Genomic DNA, 24,340 nt, shown 5'->3' on the forward strand with positions numbered 1-24,340 from the left:
TTGATTTGAGATCACCATTTCTTTCTTTCTTTTTTGCTTAAATTTTTTATTGGTACATTTTAGGTTTGCAATACATTTACATTTATCATTGGGTGCTTGTACCTGTACATGATGTATCTTGGTTCTTATTTTTTTTCCCATTACCTGTGTGCCCTTCACCCCCTCCACCCTTCCCTATTTACACAGACTTTGTTTCCATTTTTTTTTCTCATAATTTTTCCTTTTCCTTCTTTCTTTTTCCTTTCCCCTTCCCCTCCCACTTCCCCTGCCCCTTTGGACCTTTTCTTCCTATTTCAAATTATCAATTATTTGTTTCAAACGTTTTAATCCTTATTTACATTGACAGTTTCTCACACTAGAGATACTATTTGGTATTTACACATGTGTGCCCTATTTATTTCACTTAAGAGTATGGCCTCAATATGCATCCATTTAGCTATAAATGTCTCTAGTTTCTCGTTCTTTATGGCTGAGTAGTACTCCATTTGATAAAAAACCCCACATCTTCTTTATCCAGTCTCCACTTGATGGGTACTTGGGCTGTTTCAAATCTTTAGATTATTACGAACTGTGCTGCTATAAACACGGGTGCATATAAATTGCTGTGGTATGATTCTTTTAATTCTTTTGGGAAGATACACAGTAGAAACCATTTATTTCTGTATATATATATCTAAACTCATTTTCCTAAATAAATGTCATTACCTAAAAAGGCTCATATGACTTCAATGCTGAGAGAGATGTGCTTTTGTCTTTTTCAGGAGGATGAAACAGATCATACAGACAGAGCAATCTGATCAAAATGGTAGTGCATTACCTCCCACTTCTTTCTCATTTTTGGACATTAACCTTTAAATTGTTGATAGGTCCAGAAATCTCAATCATTTATTCAATTACTCTATTCCCTTATCTCATTAGCTTACCCTTTGATTACACTGTTAACCGCGCTTCAATTTTTTTCCTCAGCAACATTAGATTTTTCCATTTTTTCTATTCAACTTTGACAAAGTTGACTTTGTCAAACATTATTATTCACAAAATTTTAAAATTCACTACTTTGTTTTCAGATTTACAGCCAAGACTGTATTGGATTTGCCTTCCATGATACACAGCAAATTAAATCGCTCCCAAACTCAGTGAATTACAGCAATAAGCATTTTATTTCCTATTTACATACCTACAATCTGATAGATTTTTGCTTATGTGGGTTGCTTGCTTTTGATGCCAAACTGTAGCACAGTCCAGATCTATCTATAGATCTCATATTCCTCTTGCATTGGCTACCTAAATCTATTATTTTCATGGAAATGATAAAAAAAACTGCATTTCATTTTAAAATCACTTTCAAGTCTCTGCCAGTTTCATGTCGCCAATATCCCATTGGCCAAAATATGTCAGTAGTAACCCATCATCAACAAGATAGGGAAAATTTTCTTCCCAAAGAGGCAAAGGCAGTTTATAGCCATACCACCCTGAACACGCCTGATCTCCTCAAAGAGGCAAGGGCATTGGGAAGTGAGTAAACATGTGATGAACATTAATTTAATCTATCATGGCAATATTTTTTATTAGTACATGTTTGCACTACATCAAGTTTGCATTCAACTTGAGGAGTAGGTACATATGCATAACACAGTTTGTTTCTTTTTAAAATCCCTTTCCCCTTCCACCCACTTCCCTCCCTCCATCTTTAAATCCCCTTTACCCATTTTCATTTTTGTTACTATTATTATTCTTACCTCATGTTTATGATATGCAATGTTTACATTCATTGTGGGTATTTGGTCTCTATACATAATGTTGAGAGAGATGTGTTATTTAAGTAATTATTCTTATTTCCCCTTCCCCTCTCCCTCCCCATTCAACCTTGATCTCTGAACCCCTTCTCATTTGCAAGAGATCTATCCATCCTTTATTTTGTTCTTTGTATTATGGCTTACTCAAATGGGAGATAAAATGTGGTATTTAAGCATGTGTTTTGGATTTATTTCAATTAACATTATATTTTCCAGATGCATCCATTTTCCTACAAATGTCCAAACTTATCCTTGTTTATATCCAGGTAGCATTGATTTTGTATAGATACCACATTTTTTTATTCATTCACCTGTTGAAAGGCATACAGCCTGCTTCCATGATTTAGCTATTATGAATTGTGCTGCTATAAATATTAGTATGTATGAATCACTGTAATATGATGTCTTGACTTTTGGGGGAAGATTCCTAGAAGGGGAATAGTAGGATCATATGGGATTTCTACTTTTTGTACTTTGAGAAATCTCCACACTGATTTGCATAATAGTTGTACTAGTTTAAAGTAATTTTTCCTTCCCTACTTCAAGAGTAAAACAGTGCAAGTTTTGAAGTTCAATTAATATACACCAGCTTTTGTGTGCCAGAGCCCCAAAGGGTAAATTTATAGACAGGTAAAAAACATCACCACACAGGGTTGCAATCAAAGAGGAAAATGAGAGTTACTATCCACAACACAAGTAGTGCAATTAGACCAGTGGAGCTGAGGAAATCACTCTCTTCCACCCATATGAATTTTGATAGCACTCTGGGGCACTCCTCTTTCCATTGTCCTAAGAGAAGTAGAAAATAACATAACAAAAACCCAAGAAATCTTTGAAGATATAGGCAAGAACACATGCAGCACATGCACTTGGATCTCCTGGCCTGATCTTCAGTCACTTTTACCCTACTTGAACCTTATTAAGGGTTCATAAATATGTACTACATCTCATACATTTAAGTAAGAGTGAATTCTGGAGCAGGCATCTATGTGGAAAGTCTCTGAGATTGCTCAGCACCCTGTCAATCTTACTGAAAGACGCAGTGGGAGTTACCTGGGCTGGGTGCATATCCTTTAAATTCTGAAAGCCTGATTTAATCCATGTGCGGTACTTTTTTTACCTTCCTTTTATCCTGGCACCACTTTTCTGTTTGTGCCATAATTTTTTTGGCATGGACTTGCCCTGAGAGCATCTTCCTGTGAACTCCAGTAAATGTAACTGATTTTCACTTGCCATCAGGTATGCACTTCCAATTCATTGCTTGTCATACACAAGAGCCTGGAATTTGTCTGCTGAATTCTTCATGCAGTAACACAAGAAGATACTAGTGGGCTCAGAGTGAGGCCATGCAGTGTGTATCAGAAGCCTTGACCTTGGAGTTTGCACATGTGTGAAGAATGAAACCACCCTTTCTCCAGTGGCGCATCAGGCTTGGAATGGTACACTGAATATTTTGGAGACAAACATGAAGGATAGAAGTCCACAGCCTCTCTTTTTCTCAAATTCTTTTATGCAAATTTTTTTCTTAATTTCTATCAGTCCTCATAGGTACTCATTCAAATATGGAGTGGAAACAGGGAGAATATTCCCTAATAACAATAATGATTTTTTGTATCTAGTAAGGTAAGGCAAATTTGTATTAGGCCACATGTATTATACATAAACATTTGTGAGGAAGATATTAAAATACTGCTCAGAGAAGGAACTCCAGATTCATGCTAGGAATATAACAATCCTGAGAGAAAACTTCTATAAGCAGTGTTTCTCAATTTTTCTGTGGATGTACAGTAGAATTCCCTGAAGAGTTCTTACATTCCTAATGACCAGCCATATTCCGGACTAATTAAATCAGAATCTTTGGGCATGGGACCCAAGTATCAGTGATGTTTTGTTTTAAACCTCCCCAGCTCCTGCATAGCCAAGATGAGAACCATTGATTTAGAGAAATTTATTGACCATTAGCCATGTAGCAGTTAATAATCGGGCTATGGGGCAGGAGAAAGCAGTTAATAGTGTGGATACTCCAAGCAGATGAAACTGAAAATAGAGAGGGCTGAGACTTAGGTGTATTTAAAAGATAATAAGTTAAATTATTGCAGTGCATTGCACATTTTGGGTGAGGAGGGAGAAGTGTTGAGAAAAACAGCTAGACAGGCCCAGTAGAATATTTGGCAAGTCCTTGTTGCCATGCTAAAAAGCTTGGCTTTTATTCCTGATTGTCCAGTGAAAAATTGGAATCTGGTTGCTGGGAAGTTACCAGATTGGATTTGCATGTGAAAAGGAGCATTTTGGCTGTTACTTGGAGAATGAACTGGAGAGGAAACCAAACAAGACCAGTGAAGGGAAGAACAGTTAGTGCTCCAGAAAAATGATGATGAGCCCATGCCTAGGGAAATGGATTAGAAACAAGAGGTCTAACTGATATATTAAGGAGGTTAAATGAATAGAGTTTGGAGATGTAACCATGAAGTACATTTGTTAAATCTCCTGAGGGGTGGAATGTAATTGACCAGTAGTCCTAGTTTCTATTCCTGTAATTCCATCCCTTCATTCATGACAAAGCCATGCTTTCCATTTCCTGTTCCCATCTAACAAATGAGTATGAGAAGAATGAATGTAAGCCATTCTTATAAGATACACAACTCCTATAGCTAGGCTTTGGCCTGGAACACCACATTGGCATGTTTGAAATACTCTTGTCTTTCTACACAGTCTTCCTTCCTCACTGCCATAGATTGAATTTTAGAGCTTCCCCACCTTATGTTGAAATTCTACTCCTCCTCCCCCTTAGCATCTGTAGTTGGAATTTTACAAAGTGTTAGGTTATGAGGATGAAGCCTTTATTAATGGGATTTTTGCTCTTACCAAGGAGACCCTAGGAAGATCCCTTGCTCCTTCAGCAGTGTGAACACAACAAGAAGATGGCCATTCATCTAGGAGTCAAGAACCAACCTGTGACACCTTGATGTGGGGTGTACCAGCCTCCTGAACTGTGAGAAATAAATATTTGTTTGTTGTAGACACAGGCAGTTAGACTATGTATTCTGTTACATCAGCTCAAGTAGACTAGAATTCTTTCTCTTCCACATGTCATGGCTGGATTATAGCCTATAGTTTATCCTATCTACTTCTAATTCTTTTCCCTGCCCCTTTATCTTTCACAGGTTTTTCCCTCAATATTTTCTTGCATATCTCAACTTGTGTCAATATCTGCTTCTTAAGGGATACAAATCAAAATGATACCAATTACATATAGAGAATAAGGACCAAAGACCCTAAGAGGATTTTCAGGTTGATGTACAGAAATAAAATGAATTCTCATAACAATTACAAGGGGTATAAAAGGCTAGAAAGACAAGATCATCTGTGCATGTATTGTCTTTTCAGGATTCTAGGACATTCAGATACAGATTCCCAAGGGAACTGCATATTATGATTACAGAATTCAGAGGACAGTTCAGATATACAGGTATAAATTTAAATCACATATGTAAGTTGTAAGTTCTGCTGCAGCCATGTACGAGGAGAAAAATGATACTGGATACTATGAGGAAAAAAATTGAGCATAAAAACTGGGAAAACTATAAAGGATACAGCAAAGAAGGCTGAGATGACTAGAATGGGAGGAAAACACACAGGTATATACATAAAATTAACTTCTTTGAATAGTGAAGGGAAAAATGTGAGTTAAGCTAAACATTCCTCAAATCAAATATGTTAGGAAATAAAATGATTCATTGAATATCAGGTATGTTAGTCAAGTTAAGTAAGGGTTGTTTAAATAGAGTGGCTGTTGAAAATAACCAAGTGCAAAATATTTAAGAAGGAATAGGAAGTCTGGAGGTTTGATGTAGAATACATATTACTTAGAAGAGCTATGACTAGAATGAGAAGAGATAGGGGGGTAGTGGGAGATTCTAGAGATGTTTTTATGTTTTACTTGAGTTGCGCAAGTCTTGAGAGGATTCAGAAAGCAACAAGGAACCAGGACTTTAAATGAAAGATGAAAATAAATGACTTGCAATTGTTTTGAAGAGATAGGAGGGAATTATATTAAGAACACAAGTGGCAGTGCTAACCTTGAGCAAGTGATACTATGACTTTCTTTCCTTTAAACCAGATGGTCTTGGAGAAGATAACTAAGTTTTCAAGGTGCTGAAGAGGAAAGGTAAGGCTGTTTACACATGGTGGCTTCAATATCTTTTTTGAAGGATAATACTGGGAGAGCAAGTGTCATTGGAATGGAAAAGACTAGAGAGTCTTGAAAAAGAGTTTCAAAAGGAGCTTATGCCATGAGAATAGGATACAGAAGTTCAGAGTTTCTGAGTTTGCTAATAGTAAGAATAAAAGATACAAACAGTAAAGCAGGAGATGAAGAAAGCAGGAAGCTGTCATGGATGACTAGTTCTCATGGTGAGCCCTAGGATTCTGGCAGGAATCAGGGTCCAGGAAAACACTGAGGCAGATCCAAAGTCCTTCAGCGATACTGGGATTGTGGTGAGACTGACAAAAAAGAAGAAGGAATGAGGTTGATTGCATGAGTTTAAAAATAAGATGTATCTCTGTAGGAGGACATGCAAATAGTGGTCCACTAACCCCCAGGGGTACTTGAAAGAATGCAGTCCTTCCCATTTCTGTGGAGCTAAGGCATTAGAGAGAAACAAAGCCTTCCCTTGAGAGGACTGCAAAGATAGCTCTATTCTCTGAGCAGAGCTAAGTTTCAGTTAATTAATAATGATTATTATGATGATAGTAGCATTTATTAACACATTACAATCTAGGCACTATTCCAAATATTTTGTATTTGTATCAAGTTATTTATAACAAGCTAATAGAAGGAGTGATTTGTGAAGAAGCTGAGGGTGTAAAAATGCACTTTTAGTAAGTAAACTCCAGAAGGTACAGTGTAAAGGATGGCAAAGTCAACAGTGGAAGGTCAGAGGAACATGCAAAATATTGTAATTAGAGTATTAGATTTTAAGAGTTTGGACAGGAACAGGGCTTGTGAATCCTATTCATCAAAAGTATCACTGGTGGATTCCCAGGGAGGCTATACAGAAATAAAGAAGGAAAAATGTCTAAAATGACACAATTTATAACTAATTTAAGCTATATCCCCAAAATGTATGTGTACCCATAGATATTTGTAAGGTAGGATATGTAGAGGTGCCATAATGATTCATTTTTTGGTCTGATTTAAGACCCAGACTAAAAAAGGAAAGCACAGGTACCAGCTACCTTACCCCCTACACCCCAGCCCCCTTCCACATTCTAATGTCTTGGAAGATGAATCACAAATTGGAGGCTATGAATCAAATCTGAATTGTGTTTTGATCCACAAGTATTTTCCTAATTTTAATTAATTCCAAGCATTTAAAATTTCAGGGCTTTTGCTTAAGGGAAAAAGGAAGGCTAGAATTAAAAAACAGAAGTTCAAGTAATGCAACAACTGTCTCCATTAAGGAGCTGGGAAGGCATCCAAGTTTTATTGCAGTTTCCCCATGAGTTTTGGAGTTTCAACACTGAGAATCATACTTCCTGAAAACTCTTCTACTTATAAGCAAACTGGGATAGTTGGACACTGCAGAATCAGATGTTCTTTTTAGATTGACACATCACACTTTGAGGGTCACCAAAAATGGTACCAGATCAATATTATGTAATGTAGATTGATGAGTTTTCTAAATTTTTTGGCCTATCAAAGGAAGGACTTAACAAGTGTTATGATCCTCCCAATCCAAGGCAGTATCTTCCCAAAGGAAAATGAGTGCCCTACTTAAAGACTCTTAATGATGCAGAGAAAAGGAACCAGTCCACGTAGGTGAATGCTTAAAGAAGATGAATGTTTACAAATCCACCACAAAGTTTGTTAGCATCTATTCCATGCATTCAATGTATTCTAAGACCTAATCTCAATAATGGCCTATTTTGATTTCATAGCTTCTTGTGTGTATACATAGGTAGAGTTAGCGATATAATACCTATTATGGATATATATTATGGATATAATACCTATTATGGATATATATCCATATATATGTATGCTGATATATATTTATGGATAAATATATATATGTATGTATACTAGTATATATAAATATATATACACATATATACTATATATATATATATAGTAGGGGTTAAACTTGGTGGCAGTGAGAAAGAAACAAAGGAGAGACACAGATGATACAGTTAAATGGGCTAAGCATTCTGTTGGAATTCTTGGGTCTAAAGAACCAGCTTTTGGACAGAAAACACTACCAATCAAAAGCCTTGGCTAGGAGCTGAGAGTACCAGAACCTGAATCTCAGTCTGTTATTGCTGATGAGGATCTGATTGCACAGTACTCCAAAAATCTAAGAAACATACTAGTTTGGAATCACGTGTCCTACCCAGAGCACCTGGGCTCTCAAAGCACAGGGCAACAGAGCTGGCAACCAACAAACCGACCTGATTGAAGAAGAGAACACCATCCAAGAGGAAAGTTTCATTGTAGGACTGAAGTGATACCCTACCACAGAGACCAGCTGAGAGACAACCTTAGTAGATAGGCTAGGAGAGGGTTATAAATAAATATCACCTGGGATCCCCCGGGAGGCCCAAGATCACACCATGGGCCCTATAATCTGTTGTGGGAAGCTATGTTCAATGGGAGTAACAGAGGGGGTGGTACTGAAAAAGAAAGGCATTTATTCTTTTTTTTTGGTGCCAGGGATTGAACTCGCAACCTTGCGCTTGCGAGGCAGACGGTGGAACCACTGAGCTAAATCCCCAGGAAAGGCATTTATTCTACTGGTATGTTTGAGCTGTGGTACTGCTGCCTACATCCAGCATAAATTAGTGGTCTGAATTACTATAGGTCAATATACAGGTGGCATAATTGTCTACTAAAATTATAGTCTTTGGGGATTTAGCTTAGTGGTGCTGTGCCTACCTTGCAAGCGCAAGGTTCTGAGCTCGATCCCTGGTAGCCCCCCCAAAAAAAATTATGGCTGAGAGCTATTCATGAATGGTTACTAGGGTTTGTTAATATCCAGCTAACATTTAATGCCATTGTTGTCACTGAATTTACTACTATAGCAAAGGTAACATAGTACTCACTGGCAACTTGTTTTCTCTCTATGCGAGTATCTGGATTGCCTAGGGATTATAAACCATACTATGGCTTCATCCAAAAGAATGGAGCATAGAGCCAGAGAATTTTCAAAAGTCAGCATAGGAAAACAACCAAAAGAAAACAAATAAACAAACTAGAAACATGAAAAGACAAAGGAGCAAAATGCTTCCAACTCCACCAAAACCAGTTCAGAGGGCATTGAGGAGAAAGAAATCATAAGCTACACAAATGATATGTCTGAAAGGTATAATCGAGGTAAAACAGTTCAAGAAGGTGCATAGTGAATCTAAAGAAGATATAACTAATCAGGTGATGATCCTAATGAAACAAATGATCAGTGAGTTTAGTCTAGAAAAGATACTAATAAATAAATAGAGTTAAAGAAAGGGATGCAAAACATGAATACCCAGCACAGAAAAGAACTGAAGTCTATAAGAAAGGTCCAAACAGAAATCTAATCTTACAAAATTTAATTAGAAATGAAAAATGTGAAATCACAATGGGCACTGCTGAAATCCAGAAACTATTAGTCAAATTTGACACAAACTTCAGGGAAGATCTAACACCAATATTCCTCAAACATTTTAAGGAAGTCAAGAGAGAAGGAATACTTTCAAAATCATTCTCAGAAGTTAACATTACTCTGATTGCAAAACCATCAAGGATTCAACCCCCCCAAAAGACAATTATAGGCCAATTTCACTAATGAATATAGACACAAAAATCCTTAAGGTATTCACAAACAGAATGCAACAAGCCATCAAAAAGAACATACACCATAAGCAAGTATGCTTCATCTCAGGTATGCAAAGATGGGTCAACATACTCAAATCAATAAATGTAATTCATCACATAAACAGAGTCAAGGACAAAAATCACACAATCTTCTCAATAGATGCAGAAAAAGCCTTTGACAAAAATCCAACATCCATTCATGATAAAAACCAGGAAGAAAATATGTATAGATCTTTAACTCAAAGTGATATAATCCATTTGTTACCAACCTACTGCAAATACCATGTTTAATGAGAAAACTGAAAGTTTTCTCTAAATTCAGAAACAAAATAAGGATGTCCGTTACCACCATGCCTGTTCAATATAACCCTTGAAACATTAGCCAGAGCAATTAAGCAAGAAAAAGAAATAAAAGAGATGTATATAGGACAAATTCAAAATATCATTATTTGAAGATGACATGGTTCTTTACTTACAAGCGCCAAAAAACTACATCAAAAGACTCCTAGGATCGATAACCAAATTCAAGATACAAAGTAAACACAGATACACTAATAGCATTCCTATACACTAATAATGAACTCACTGAAAATGCAATTAAGAAAACCATACCATTCACAATAGCATCAAAAAATTCAATACTTAGGTATTAAGCTAACTAAGGAAGTGAAATATTCTGCAATGAAAACTACAGTACTTTGAGAAAGGAGATCTAAAAGGACATCAGAAAATGGAAAGATATCCCCTGTTCCTGGATAGGCAGAGCCAACATGGCTATACTTCCAAAACTGATATACTGATTTAATTCAATCCCAATCAAAAGACCAATGTCATTCCTCACAAAGCTAGAGAAAGCAGTCCTAAAATTTATATGGACTCAGAAGAGACCCAGAATAGCAAAAGCACTCCTGGGTACCAAAAGCAAAGCAGGTGAAATCACAATGTCAGACTTTAAGTTATAAAGCTACAGTGATTAAAACAACATGGCACTGAAACAAAAACAGGCATGTGGATCAACAGAATTGAATAAAAGAAGCAAATATAATCCCGGGCACTAACATCCATTGTAGCTTTGACAAAAGAGCCAAAAACATACACTGGAGGAAAGATAGCCCCTTTAATAAATAGTACTGGGAAAAATTGGACTTTTACATGCAGAAGATTGAATCTAGACCCATATAATTTGTCGTGTACTGACTTAAAATAAAAATGGATCAAAGATCTAAATATTAAAACAGAAATTATTAATTTGCTGGAAGATAAAATAGGCACAACTCTTGAATACATAAATATAGGCAAGGTATTTCTGAGCAGAACCCCAATGGCACAGGAAATAATATCTAGAATCCACAAATGGGATCATTTCAAACTAAAAAGCTTGTTCACAACAATGGAAGTGACCAACAGAGTAAAGAGATAATCTGCAGAATGGGAAAAACATTTCGTTAACTATAAAGGAATGACATCAAGAATATACAAAGAATTCAAAATAATTAGCCTCCACAAAATAAAAGACTCAATTAAAAACTGGGCAACTGGGCCAGGGATTTAGCTTAGTGGTTCTGCCGCAACTGGGCAACTGAAATGAAAAGACACTTCTCTGAAGAAGAATTATAAATACGTGAAAAAAATGCTCACCATTGCTGGCCATCAGATATGCAAATCAAAATTACACTGAGATACCATCTTACTGAAGAAAGAATGGCTGTCATTGAAAAATCAAAAAATAACAAATGCTGAGAAGGTGGTATAGAAAAAGAAATTCTTTTAGATTTTTTGTGGGAATATAAACTAGTAAAACCACTAGAGAATCAGTATGATTTCTCAAAAAATTAAATATAGAAATTCAATTTGACCTAGCTATTCCTCTTCCAAGTATTTCCAAAAATAAAAGAAAGAAAATCAGCATATTATGGGTATACATGCATACCCATATTTATAGCAGCACAATTTATAATAGCTAGATCTTGGAAACAACGTATTTTCCAACAACAGATGAATGGATAAGGAAAATGTGGTATGTATGCACAATGGAGTACTACACTGCCATAAAGAAAGATAAATTTGAAGCATTGGTAGGTAAATGGATACAACTTGAAAGCATAATGTTAAGTAAAATAAGTCAGACACACAAGCTCAAATATTACATAGTTTCTTCTGTATGAGAAACACACATACAATAGTGCCTCAGTTCACAAATTTAATTCTTCCCATGATTCTGGTCACAAACCAAATTGGACAAAATTGAATCAAATTTCTCCACAAGATCAAAATTAAACCTAATAATTGAATTTGATTCAGTTCTCATCCAATTCAGAATTGTGGAAAGAATTAAATTCATGAACTGAGGCACCACTATACAGATATAGGTGATATAAATAGATATAGATTCATATATAGATATAGACAGATGTGGAGAGAGAGAACAAAATAGGGATAAATAGAAAATAGATCAAAGTTCAAACAGTTGCTCAAATTACATATTCCATCGTTTCAAAAATATAATTAACATATATAGTAATTAGTTTCATTTATACTACTAGTTTACTTCATTGAAAAGAAAGTTTTGTGTTATTAACTTTCTTTTTTGTAAGAATCTTTTTAGCTTATGTCTTTTACTCCAAGTGTCTTAATTACTTTTCTCATTGCTGGGACAAAATACCCTTTATTCAAAGTTAAAGGAGGAAAGGTTTATTCTGGCTCACAGTTTGTAGAGGTTTCAGTTCATAGTTGGCTGGTTCCAAAGCAGGGGGGCATCACAGAAGAGAAATAGTTCATAGCAGGCAGAAGACAGCAAGGCAGAAAGCAGCAAAGTAGTAAAGCAACAAGTGACAGCAGCTACCCTCTGTCCATTATATCCTATCCTTAGAATGGGTAGCACTCAAGGCCACGATGGGGCATCCTTAATCCTAGCATCACACCATGAATCAACCCCAGCATCACATCTTTGACCCAGAATCACACAGCCTACATCCAGCCACCTCCAAAAAGCCCTACCTATGACAGCACGAGGCTTTGGGGGAACATCCACATACAAACCATAACACCAAGTAACTACTTTGAAGATAATAGTACACAGTATTTTAACTATTGTTATTCCCTTATCAAATTTTTATGAGATTGTTTTATTTTTTCATATAATAAAACAGTAAAAAAAGAAATAAAGATGCTAGCCTTAGCTTACACAGCTAGAAGAGAACTTGCGTGTTATTGTTGCAGAACCATGCAGCCTCCTGCGGTGTGAAAGATTTGTGGAAGGTCTCTATCCTGACTCATCATTGATTTAACTCTCACTCAATTCCAGTTATTAAAAATATGAATACTTCATATTGACTTATTATGTAACAAATACAATATATTCTCAATCATTTAAATGTGCAAATCTAGATAGCTATTAAATGTGACAGTACTTCAATTGAACAGAGGTTCCCCAATGTGAAGAAACGTATGGTATTTGAAAGCTACCCTCAGAACTTTCTCTGAAGTACAAATACGTGTGTTGCTTTTCAAAAGTAAAATTTTATCAATTTTATAGATAATATCGCCAGTTAAACAGCAGTTGCTTCAGGTAAAGTTCAGGCAATTAGGGGGTGTGGTGAAGAAATAACCGTGTATAAACGCTGGTGTGGCTAGGTAATTGCTATAATACACCCTCCTGCTTCCTTAATTCAAGGATCTTGAGAGGGCAAACTTGACTGTGTTTATTACCCACAGCCCTTCCAGCTGTCAGTGAGCCTCCTGGGGCCTTTCCAGAACACCTGCCACTTTGGCATCAGTGCTGTAGCACTAGACACTGGTTTTTCTATTAGGAAAGAAACTGAGATGGCACAGTGGATATGGGATCTATCAAAGTTAAGTGGGCTGTTAACTCTATCAAAACAATAAATGAGAAGTGATTCAGGAAAACAGAATGGGTAGTGTACCTCATTCCACAGAAAGGAAAACCTATTATTCTCAAAGCAGACTAATAACTAGCAAATGGTAGGTAATCTATAAATATTTGTTGAATTAATATTTACTGAATAAACTACTTGGCCTTTGGTCATTTCAAGTTTCTAGAACCAATAATGATTTTAATAATTAAACTAGCTTGAGAAATGAACAAGCTAAAGTTGTTAGAACTATCTTTTTGGAACAATTATTTTTCTGTTTTTTGGTATACCAACAAACACAGGGAATTAAGTCTATTATTCATGTAAGAAATTCAAAGCAAATTGTCTCCTTAATAATAATTTGCCAGCTTAGTATCCAGTAATGGTTGTGCTCTTTAATTTTTTCTCATTCCTTATATTGCCATTATTATTAGTAGGAGATGATGACTATGCACAATATTATCAAAACAACACTAACTGGTAAAATCAATACAAAATGGGACAAATTGAAATCACATTTATATATAAAATGTCACTTTAATAAGTAGACAGTCGATACAGGAAGAATAGTACTGAGAATAGTGTAGGATTCATGGACTGGTGAAAATTATCTCATTCAGTAGTTTTAAAATATATATGTGTAACCCATGTCCCATACCCACTGGCAGTAACAGCCCCTTGCTGCTATCATTGGTGGCACCAGCAGGCCTGGTGTCTCCTAACCTCCACTTGGAGGAAGAAGGTAACTCATGGTCACTGTCTTTAGATCTGCTATTCAACATGGTGAGCTATCTAGACCCTGTGACTCCCCACCCTTCACCCAATAGCAGAGAAGATCCAGCCCAGGCCTCTTTTGTCTCTGTGCTCACTGGCAGAAAACAATCAAATTCAGTTTCTCCCTGCTCACCACCTAGCTGTAGAACAAGGTCTAGGAACAGCAACACAAGATAATCCAGAAATCACAGTTCCAGGCAGGCTTGGTCTTGCGCTTAGTAGTTAAAGGCATCCCGGGCAATGCTTCTCTCTCCTGGTGGCATTGCCTGGTAGCACTGGGTAGCTAGAGGATGAACCAGGAGTATTGGTCTCCATATTTGAGACCAAATATGAGGAGGAATCATATGTATTAGGTATATTTGAAATAGTTTTTAAAGCAACACTGAGAAAATTACTTTTTTGGAAACAGATGAAAAATAGAATACCTCAGCAAAGTAAATATTTATTAACATGGAAATTATAAAAGTACAATAAGGACAACACAATAATATATAACTATAATAAGGACAAGAAAACACAGTGGGTAAGTTCAAAGGTAGAATGAAAATGAGAATAGAAAAATATCAGTGAACTTCCGGACAAGTCTATGATAAAACACATTCAAGTCATGCAAAAACACATTATAACTAAACTTCTGAAAACTAAGCAAAGAGAAAAGTCATAAAAGGAACCAGAGATAAGCAATGCATTACATAGAGGGGACCCTCAATTCAAAGGGTAGTGAATTTTCATCAGAAGCCAGAGAACCCAAAAGAAATGCCATAACATTTTTGTGCTGAAAAAATGAAAAAGCATTGAAACTCTAAATTTTATATCTGGTAAAACTATTTTTTTCAGAAGTAAAGATATTCTCAGAAAAAGAAGAATCATTTTCCCCTTACAGTCTACCCTTAAATAATAGCTAAAGGAAGCTTGTGAGCTACAAAGAAAATGATGATAGAAGTATCATGATGATTAACAGTTCAAAAAGGAAAGGACAAATGACTGGGTAAAATTGAGGCTAAATAAGATAGACCATCCTTCTCCTCATGAGTCCCTAAATAATTTTAACACCATTATTGATATAGGAGGTGGGGGGTGGCAAAGCTGGCTGGGGAAATATGCAGGACCTGTCAACTACAGGATTCCAGGACAGTGTCAAATAATTCCCAGGACCTCAGATGTGGAACTTCTGGAGAGCTCCCATGATATGTGGGCGGCATAAAAGAGACCAGATCCCTCGAGGAGCCCTTAGATGCTAAGTGCACTTTTATTTTTACTTTTATCCTTTCCTCTCTTAGTTTGGCCCAAGATCACTCTACAGAGATAGTTCTTGCCTTCCTCCTTCACCTCTCACTTTTCAAATAAACTTTGGGCATCATTTTTGGCTCATCTCATCCAATTCTTTGTTTGAGGCAAGAAAGACCTGGAATATTTTTAATGGATGAGCCATTTCTAAAGGAACTACTGGACAAAATTATAACACTGCTGTGGTACTCTGTGTATTGTAGGAATATTTGAAATAATGATATTTTTAAAGTACAGATAATAAAAGGGGTAAATAAAAGTCAGCTTTTAGTACTTTACTAGAGGTGGTGAAATGTTGACACTAGGACATCTGTGATAAGCTATGTATGAATATTTGACACAACAACCACCAAGAAAATTATTCAAAATAATAATTTCAAAAACATGAATAAAATGAGAAAAAAATCTTAAAAATTGAGTATTTAATGCATAGAAAATCAAGAACTTGAGGGAGACAGAGGAACACAAGCCAGAGGAAACAAAAACAAATGATAAAAGGGGAAATTTAAGTCCCACTATGTCAATAATTATTTTAAATATAAATTGACTGAATTGCTACAAGGCAGAAAATGGCAGATTAGAAAAAATATTACTTAACAATGCAATATTTACAAAACTCACTTCAGATATAAAGATAGGTAGGTTAAAACTAAAATAATGAAAATATTCCATAACAACATTAATAAAAACTGAAATAGAGTCTATATTAAAATCAAACAAAGTAGTTCTTGGAGCAATGAAAATTACTAAGGAAAAAGAATAAAAAGAATAACGATAAAAAGAATAATAATAAGTGATAATAAGAATAATAAGTGATTTAAAGAATAATGATAAAATAAGTATCAGTTTTAATAAGTGATAAAAAGAATAATGCAAAAGAAAACATAACACTAAACAACAGAGCTGGTCCTTGGCTCACTCATCAATACAGGTGCCATCTTGGGTCATAAATCAAATGTCAACCACTATAAAATAACTGACATCATAAAGAATACATTTTCACTCACATGTGGAATCTAAAACAGAGTATTTCATAAAATTAGATGTTAAAATGGTAGTTACAGAAGCCTTGACTGTTAGGATTGGAAGTGTTCAAAAAGTGTGTAATCAGTGTTAGATATGAGGAATATTTTTAAATGTCTAGCATGGCAAACAGATAAGTGAGTGCCTGGGACCAAGGGACAGGGTGGAGAAGACAAGGAAACGGGCAGAGGGAAAAGGGGGAATGACTATGAATGGTTATGGAGTGTTTTTTCCTGGATGATGAAACTGTTCTAATCCTTACTATAGTAAAGGTTGCACAGCTTTGTGAGTGCATGAAGTGTATTGTACACTTTAAATGGGTGAATTGTATGATTTGTGAGCTTTATCTCAATCTGTTTAAAAAATAAAAGCAAAGTTTTGGAATACAGCTAAATCAATGCCGAGAGGGAAATTTATAGCATCAATTTTTACACTAGCAAAGAAGAAAACTAATCCAACAACTGAAGAATCTAGACAATTTTCTAGAGAAAATGTATATTTAAAAGTGACTTGAAGCATATTAACAAAGAGTAAGCAACAAAGATTTAAGGCTGGTAAATTTTTCAACTAATCGAAAGTTTCAAAGACTAGTGAAAAACAAAACTAAAAATGTGTCTACATTGAAATTCAGATATCATGCTTATCCAGCTGGCTTCACAGTATCTTTATTTTAAAATGTCTTATAGGGAGCTGGGGATTTAGCTCAGTGGTGCCGCTGCCTGCCTCACAAGCTCAAGGTCCTGAGTTTGATCCCTGGTACCAAAAAATATGTCTTATAGGTACTTTAAAGATAATTTTAAAATACAGATAGTATAGAAATCACTTTCAGTTCTAACTCTTAATAAAATTTCACTTGAAAATTAATTCTTATGGTATTTCAATGTGTGTATTTTTATCCATGTATTGATTAAAATAGCTATAGCCTTGGAAATTATATACTATTTATCGTATTTTATTTTATTTTATTTTACTTTTCCCCTAAAATATGAACAGTTTTCCATTATATTAAACATCTTTATGTTATGTATATTTATGATACAATGTTTTTCCTACCAAAGACTCTTTAATATTTAACCATTTTCCTGTTATGTACGTTTCAGTTGTTTCTATCATACTGTCCTAAAAGTCATTATGGATACAGCTTAAATCAGGAAAAGATTAATTTTTAAAAAATAAATTCCTATATATAAAAGGTTACTTTTTAACTCAACAAATGATCTGACAGTTCTATAATGAAAAAAATCTTATTTTATCATATCTTCTATCTTGAGTTTAATAGTTAACTCTTATGACAGTAACAAGTTTTTATTTTGTCCTAGAGTATAGATACCAAATAACTATTTTTTAGTATAATCTGCAGTTAAGATAAAAATAAAAAATGTGATCATTTTTAAAGTTATAAAATTAACCAATTTTCACAATACATGACCAACCTATTGCCTACATTGGCCACCAGAGATTTCAAGAAATTTAAAATATAAACTAAATAAATCAGTAGTAACATCTTCAGGTTTGCCTCCTTTAAACATGGTGGAAAAAAGCAGAGGGTAATAAGAACACATTATTTGATGGTTCTAATATATGCAAAATCTCCCTAATATCAGGAATTTTTTATTTTCATAATTAAAGTGGATATTTAAAGGTATTAAATGAGGATGATTTTAACTTGGAGTCTTAATATAATTTTTGAAAAAGTGTATTTCCCCCTAAATAATAGGGAAAATTATCCTAATAATTTCTATACTGTGAACATTTCTTACAATGGTCTATTGCCATTCTTTTTAAAAATGCATTTTCCACCAGCACTTGGGAGGCTGAGGCAGAAGACCTCAGCTACACATGAAGTTCAAAGCCAGCCTGAACTGCATAGTGAGACCTGTCTCAATCAATCAATCAACCAGAAAATATGCATTTTTAATATGTAGTTAATAAAAAGAAAGCTTCTCTGTTAGAAATATTACCTCCTTCTAGAATTTTTTTAAAGCAATCTTATCTCTACATGTTCCAACATTAAGAAAGGTTGACTATGTAATAGTAAAACTGAAAAAAAATTAAGATTGTGATGTATCATTTAAAAAAAATTAGTAATAAACAACTAAAATGAAGCACAGTATTGTAGGCCTAAATAGGTGTAATTAAAACCCATTGTGACAAGTAAAATATATGAATACAATTTCTGCATAATCAAGAGACTTTAAGACACAGCTAGGAAGAATTTAAAAGCATTCAAATATATATTATGTATATAAAATATATGATATTACATGTATAATTTTGGTTACACTTTCCTGTTGAGTGTTTAAGATCAAATCAAAGTGAGACCTGTATTAATCAACAAATGGGTTAGGATTTCCTGTATGAAGGACCATTATCTTACTGGGTCTGGATCATCCTCTCCCATCCACTAGTGGAGACTAAAACTATAGATTATCAAATTCTACAGATTGCTGCCACCCAAAACACATAAAACATTCCCATTTCCTAACTATAGTTTGTCTCATTTCTCTGAACACCCACACTCTGCTCTCGATGCATCTTATATCTCTAATAAACCCTTCTCTTGACTCAAAAATTAAAAAACCATTCAACTAGATAGTATTTTAACATAAGTAAGAAAATTGCACAAATCCATATAGCCTGTACCTCAAATCCACCTCAAATCCACAAACACTTCTTGTCTATTAGACACCAACACACATATTATTAATATATTTTATATTATTATTATGTTTCATATTATTTCATCCTCATAACTCTATAGTGTAGGTACTTTAATTATTTTACGGAAAAAAATGATGCTCAAAAAGTTTGCCTAGTATGCATAGAATCACATTGTTAGTAAAGTATTCAATCCAACCAAGACAGGCCATGTAGCGCTTAAACTGGCTTCTCTCTTAGAAGAGCAAATACTCTTAGTTTGTAAAATAATCTACAGTTTATTGAGCATTTGTAAGCCCAAACTATATTATAATGTCTAATTCTAATGAAAAAGAAAGTATTATACAGGACTTTTACAAGCTCATGTTAAAGTGACTTGTTCAAATTACTAACACGATGTTGTTTCCATTTCCAGTAAAAACTAAAGAAACTAGAGTTAATCTGCAGCCTGTGGTTTATGTTTAAATCAAGTTAAGGAAAATCTTAATTATCAAAATTTTCTTCACAGTAGTCTTGAAAAGTAACTTTGAGCATACTTCAACATAAGCCACTGTGGAATTTGTTTCATTCTGCATTCATTTATTCCCTTATTTAGTCATTTCCTCAGTTTGACATACTGTTCTCCATACTGGTGGACAGGGCTATTTATATTTTATCATGCTACAGTTTAAGTCTCACCATATGATTTTTCAAGGTCTATACATTTTCCCCAAATCATAAAATCTGTGTTGTGCATAAACAAAGGTAGTCTTTGCTAGTGTTGTGAAAGGTGGGCTGGGAAGGCATGCTCATGGGTAGCTGTTTTGAGTACAGCATTGGGCTACTCTTTTGTTGCTATTATCTAGAAATAGCAGAGGGACATTGTGTGCCTCTGACAGTCCTCAATGAGCCATGCCTAGTAGAGTTAAACTTGGCTGCCACACGCAGTGATTCAGCAGTATATCAGCAAAGAATGTGAAAGGGAGAAGGATGATTTTCCATGCAGTTTTGGGTAAGATATATTATTCATTGTGTACAAATAAAGAGAATTCTACAGTTGTTAGTTTTGTTCCTTATTCTGAAACTCTCCTAACGAAGGCAACCAGCTGATTCTGAAAAAAAAAAGGAAAGACCCTACAGTATTTGCCTAATTGAGCATCTGGAATGTAAAAGCTTATTTGTAAGCTCATATAAAAATGAAATAATAAACTGATGTTTACAGGAATATATCTATATTACCTGGATAAGGTATGGAAGTTATTTTTTGAGCAAGAGCTGTGTTCTATTTAAACCTCATAGGCATGTAACAGAGAGAAAATTTTAATTCTATTTTATAGAGGAGCAAGAGGAGGCAATGGAACATTAAAGGACTCTTCATCAAGTGTAGTGGGATGCAATATCTGAATGTTACTGCTTCCTGAAATCAAACTGTATCTTCCTTCATCCTTTTGTGCCGCTAAATTAAAATACCACAGATAGGGTAAGCCGTAAACAATAGGAATGTCTCCCTCACGGTTCTAGAAGCTGGGAAGTCCAAGATCAAGGCAATGGTAGGTTTGGTGTCTACTGTAGGCTGCTGTCTGCTTCCAAGATGGGCCTTGTTTCTGTATCCTCTGGAGGGGACAAACATTGTGCCCTCACATAGCAGAAGGTTAAGTTTAGAGAGGCAAAAAGGAGGTGAGGTTACTCTTTTAAGTCCTTTCATAAAGTTTCTAATCCCATCCTTTAGCACACAGCCTTCATGGCCTAATCACCTCCTAAAAGTCCTGCCTCTTAATATTGTTGCATTGGAGATAAAGTTTCAGTATGCATTTTAGAGGGGATGAAAATATTCAAACTACAGCATGGCTCTCCAAACAACACCTATTTCATTAAAATATAATATCAACCCTTCCTGAATGTGACAGGTTGATAAAACTAACAATATGAATTATTTTATGGTGACCTTGGTATGTTCCTTCTTGTACAATGTCACGTCATCATTGATATATAGTTAAAATATTAGTCAATAGACCAATGGATAAAAGTGTTTGGGAATTAAAATGAAATCATAGAGCTTCCGGGCTGCCGTACCACCCCCTCCCCCAGAGCACAGGAGGTGAGTGACACAGGTGCCAGCCACACCCCCCCACCTCCCCTCATCGAAATGAGAAGGCATGCAAATACATCTCAAAACCAGACTTCCAGATCACCTAAAGCAACCCCAAAGGGAAACGAGATGGGACACTCTGATACACAACAACCTGGACTCCCTGAACTGGCAACAAAAGAGGATCTGGAAAAAATAAAATCGGAAATAATTTCTCAGATAACAGCAGAGATTGTGCCCATACTGCGGGACATGCTTAATAAATCTAGAGAAGACACAGATAAAAAAAAAAAATAGAGGAACTGAGGAACACGATGGAATCCCAACATAGGAAACAAATGGAATCCATAAAACAGATACAAACAGATTTCCAGGAGATTAAAAACTCCATTGAAAGCTTACGCAGCAGAATGAACCAAGGTGAGGACAGAATTTCAGACATAGAAGGTAAGGTTGCAATTAGTGAACAGGAAAAGAAAAATTGCTTCAAAATTATAAGGGAACATGAAAAATCAATCCAGCAGCTACCAGGTGATGGAAAGAAGAACATAAGACTGATTGGAAAGAAGAATAACATAAGACTGATTGGAGTCAATGAAGAAACAGGAGAGAGTGCAGACGACATAAAAAAAATCTCCTCACAGAAATGATGGCAGAAAACTTTCCAAGCAGGGGAAAAGAGTTGACATACAGATAAGTGAGGCATATAGGACTCCAACTAGCCTTGATCAAAAAAAAAAAAACATCTACACATAGGCATATAATAGTTAAGATTCCAGAAACACAACAGAAGAACAAAGTTCTATAAGCAATTAGAGAAAAGAAACAAATCACATACAAAGGAAAGCCCATCAGAATCACAGCAGACTTCTCAACTCAAACCCTCAAGGGTAGAAGAGCTTGGAATGATATATTTCAAGCCCTAAAGGAAAACAGCCTCCAACCCAGATTGCTGTACCCTGCAAAACTATCTTTCAAAATTGATGGAGAAATAAGATACTTTCATGACAAAGAGCACCTTAGGAACTTCATGAATACCAAACTAGCAATCCAAAAAATTTTAGACAATATCCCAGGAAAAGGCAATGAGGATCACAATCCCAGGAAGCCCAGAAGAATTAATCCACTGGGCGCAACAAGAAATTAAATGCAAAGGGGGAGAATCCAACAACAAAAAAGTCGTAACAGTGATAAGTCGATATGTATCTGTACTGGCTATTTATCATCTTCTTATGTCTACTTTGTAATTTGGGTTGTTTATTAATGAGCTGTAAGTGTTCTTTATATTTTCTGGTCTTAGGTTATATATATTATGAATATGGTCTTTTTAAGGACTATTTTTCATTTTCTTAATGTCATTTAAAGTTCTAAATTTTGATGGAATCTCATTTATAAATTTCTTTCTTTCATACATCAGTTTTTTTTGTATCCTAGGAAATTCTTGCCTACCCAAAATTCATGAACATTTTCCCTTATAATTTCTCCTTAAAGTTTTGTAGTTTTAGTCTTTCTTATTTAGGTTCATAGATCCTTTCAAGTTATTTTTATGTATGGAAATAAAGGGTTGAGGTTAATTTTTTACATATGGTTACCAGGTGTTCTAGTACCATTTGCTGAAAACACTATCTTTTGCTCTGCTCTTGAATTGAGTTTATACTCTATAAAATGTCAATGTTAAATAATTTTTCAAAACTCAGTGGACCATATATGTGTGGTTCTATTTCTAGATTCACTGTTTTATTCCATTGATCTATATGTCTTGGGCCTATGTTTCAAAGTTTAATGGACAGATGAAGAATAGGCATATCTGCTCTTGTTGCCCACATTAGGGAGAAAGCACTGTATCTATCTTTTCCATTCATATAAGGCGTTTTTTTCCTGGAATTATGGAGTACATGGCTTATCTGTTGAGAAGGTTCTGTTCTGGTTCTAGTCTCCTGATAGCTTTTACCATGAACAGCTGTAGAATTTAGTCCAATACTTTTTCTCCAACTACTGACAGGATAATATGGCTTTTTTCCTTTCCTCTGTTAAAACAATAACTTATGGGGGTGGATCTACTAATGCTGAACCAACACTGTCATCCCTATAATAAAACCACTTTCTACATACTGCCAGATCTGACTTCTAATAGTTTGTTTTGTTAAACAAATTTCTATGTTCATACTTTTTTCTTCTATTATCTTTATCCAGTTTTAGGATTAGCACAATGTTGATTTCCTTAAATGAGGGGAGAAGTGTTCCTTCTTTCTTCTGCTTTAAATATTTGATATAATTTATCAGTTAAAATGCATGTGAGCCTGCTGTTGTCATATAGGTAGGTTTTCAAGCTAGGAATATACTTTCTTTGGTAGGTGCTATTCAAATTTTATATTTGCTCCAGTGTCAGTTTCATTAATTTGTCTTCCAATGTACTTCTTAGAAGTTGCCAAATTTATTTCAAAAAAGATTTTTGTAATATGCTTTCTATATCCATTTAAATTCTGTAAAATCTGTGGTAATGTCCTCTAAAGTTTGATATTGTAATTTTAAAAATGTATAATTGATATTGTGTAATAGAAAGAAGGGCTCTAAAGGAGCAGGGGAAGTGGGAGGGGTAGGGGAAAGGGAAGAAGGGAAAAGAAAAAATATGAGAAAAGAAAAAAATGGAAACAAGGTCTTTGCAAATAGGGAAGGGTGGAGGGGGTGAAGGGAGGGTGGGGGAATGGGGAAAAAATAAGAACCAAGATACATCATGTAAAGGTACAAGATCCCAATGATGAATCTAACTGTATTTTATACCTTAAATGTACCAATAAACTTAATGAAAAAAAATGAAATCGTATAATTAATTCTGATGTAAGTAAAAGGGTGGTAGTGCACCTATGGGTGGTGTGGACTTGGATTTACTATGTGGTAAGTGTGTGTTTGGTGGGTCATTAAGTATTATCTTGTAGGTTAAGGCTAACTAAAACAGTAGATATATAGGCTTGAATCTTTCTATAAAATTATTTAAGGTGATTGCGAGTGT

At 35.0% G+C, this 24,340-nt stretch overlaps 1 long non-coding RNA gene across 7 annotated transcripts in view; it reads left to right on the plus strand.

Annotated features, from left to right (window-relative positions):
* LOC147825292 (uncharacterized) overlaps window positions 1–24,340 on the plus strand; it is a 58,578-nt gene that overhangs the window by 20,552 nt on the left and 13,686 nt on the right. The window contains exons 3-4 of one of the 7 annotated variants that reach the window (XR_015440889.1): window positions 762–5,265; window positions 5,917–5,964. This is a non-coding gene — a long non-coding RNA (uncharacterized LOC147825292). Of the gene's footprint in view, window positions 1–761; window positions 23,909–24,340 lie in introns of those variants that run through there. The other 6 variants (XR_015440887.1, XR_015440885.1, XR_015440888.1 and 3 more) reach the window with 6 other exon arrangements.

This window comes from Heterocephalus glaber, unplaced genomic scaffold, assembly GCF_053883595.1.
Source record: "Heterocephalus glaber isolate CG9 unplaced genomic scaffold, H.glaber_assembly_v1.0 deba00001504, whole genome shotgun sequence".
NCBI classification, from domain to species: Eukaryota; Metazoa; Chordata; class Mammalia; order Rodentia; family Bathyergidae; genus Heterocephalus; species Heterocephalus glaber.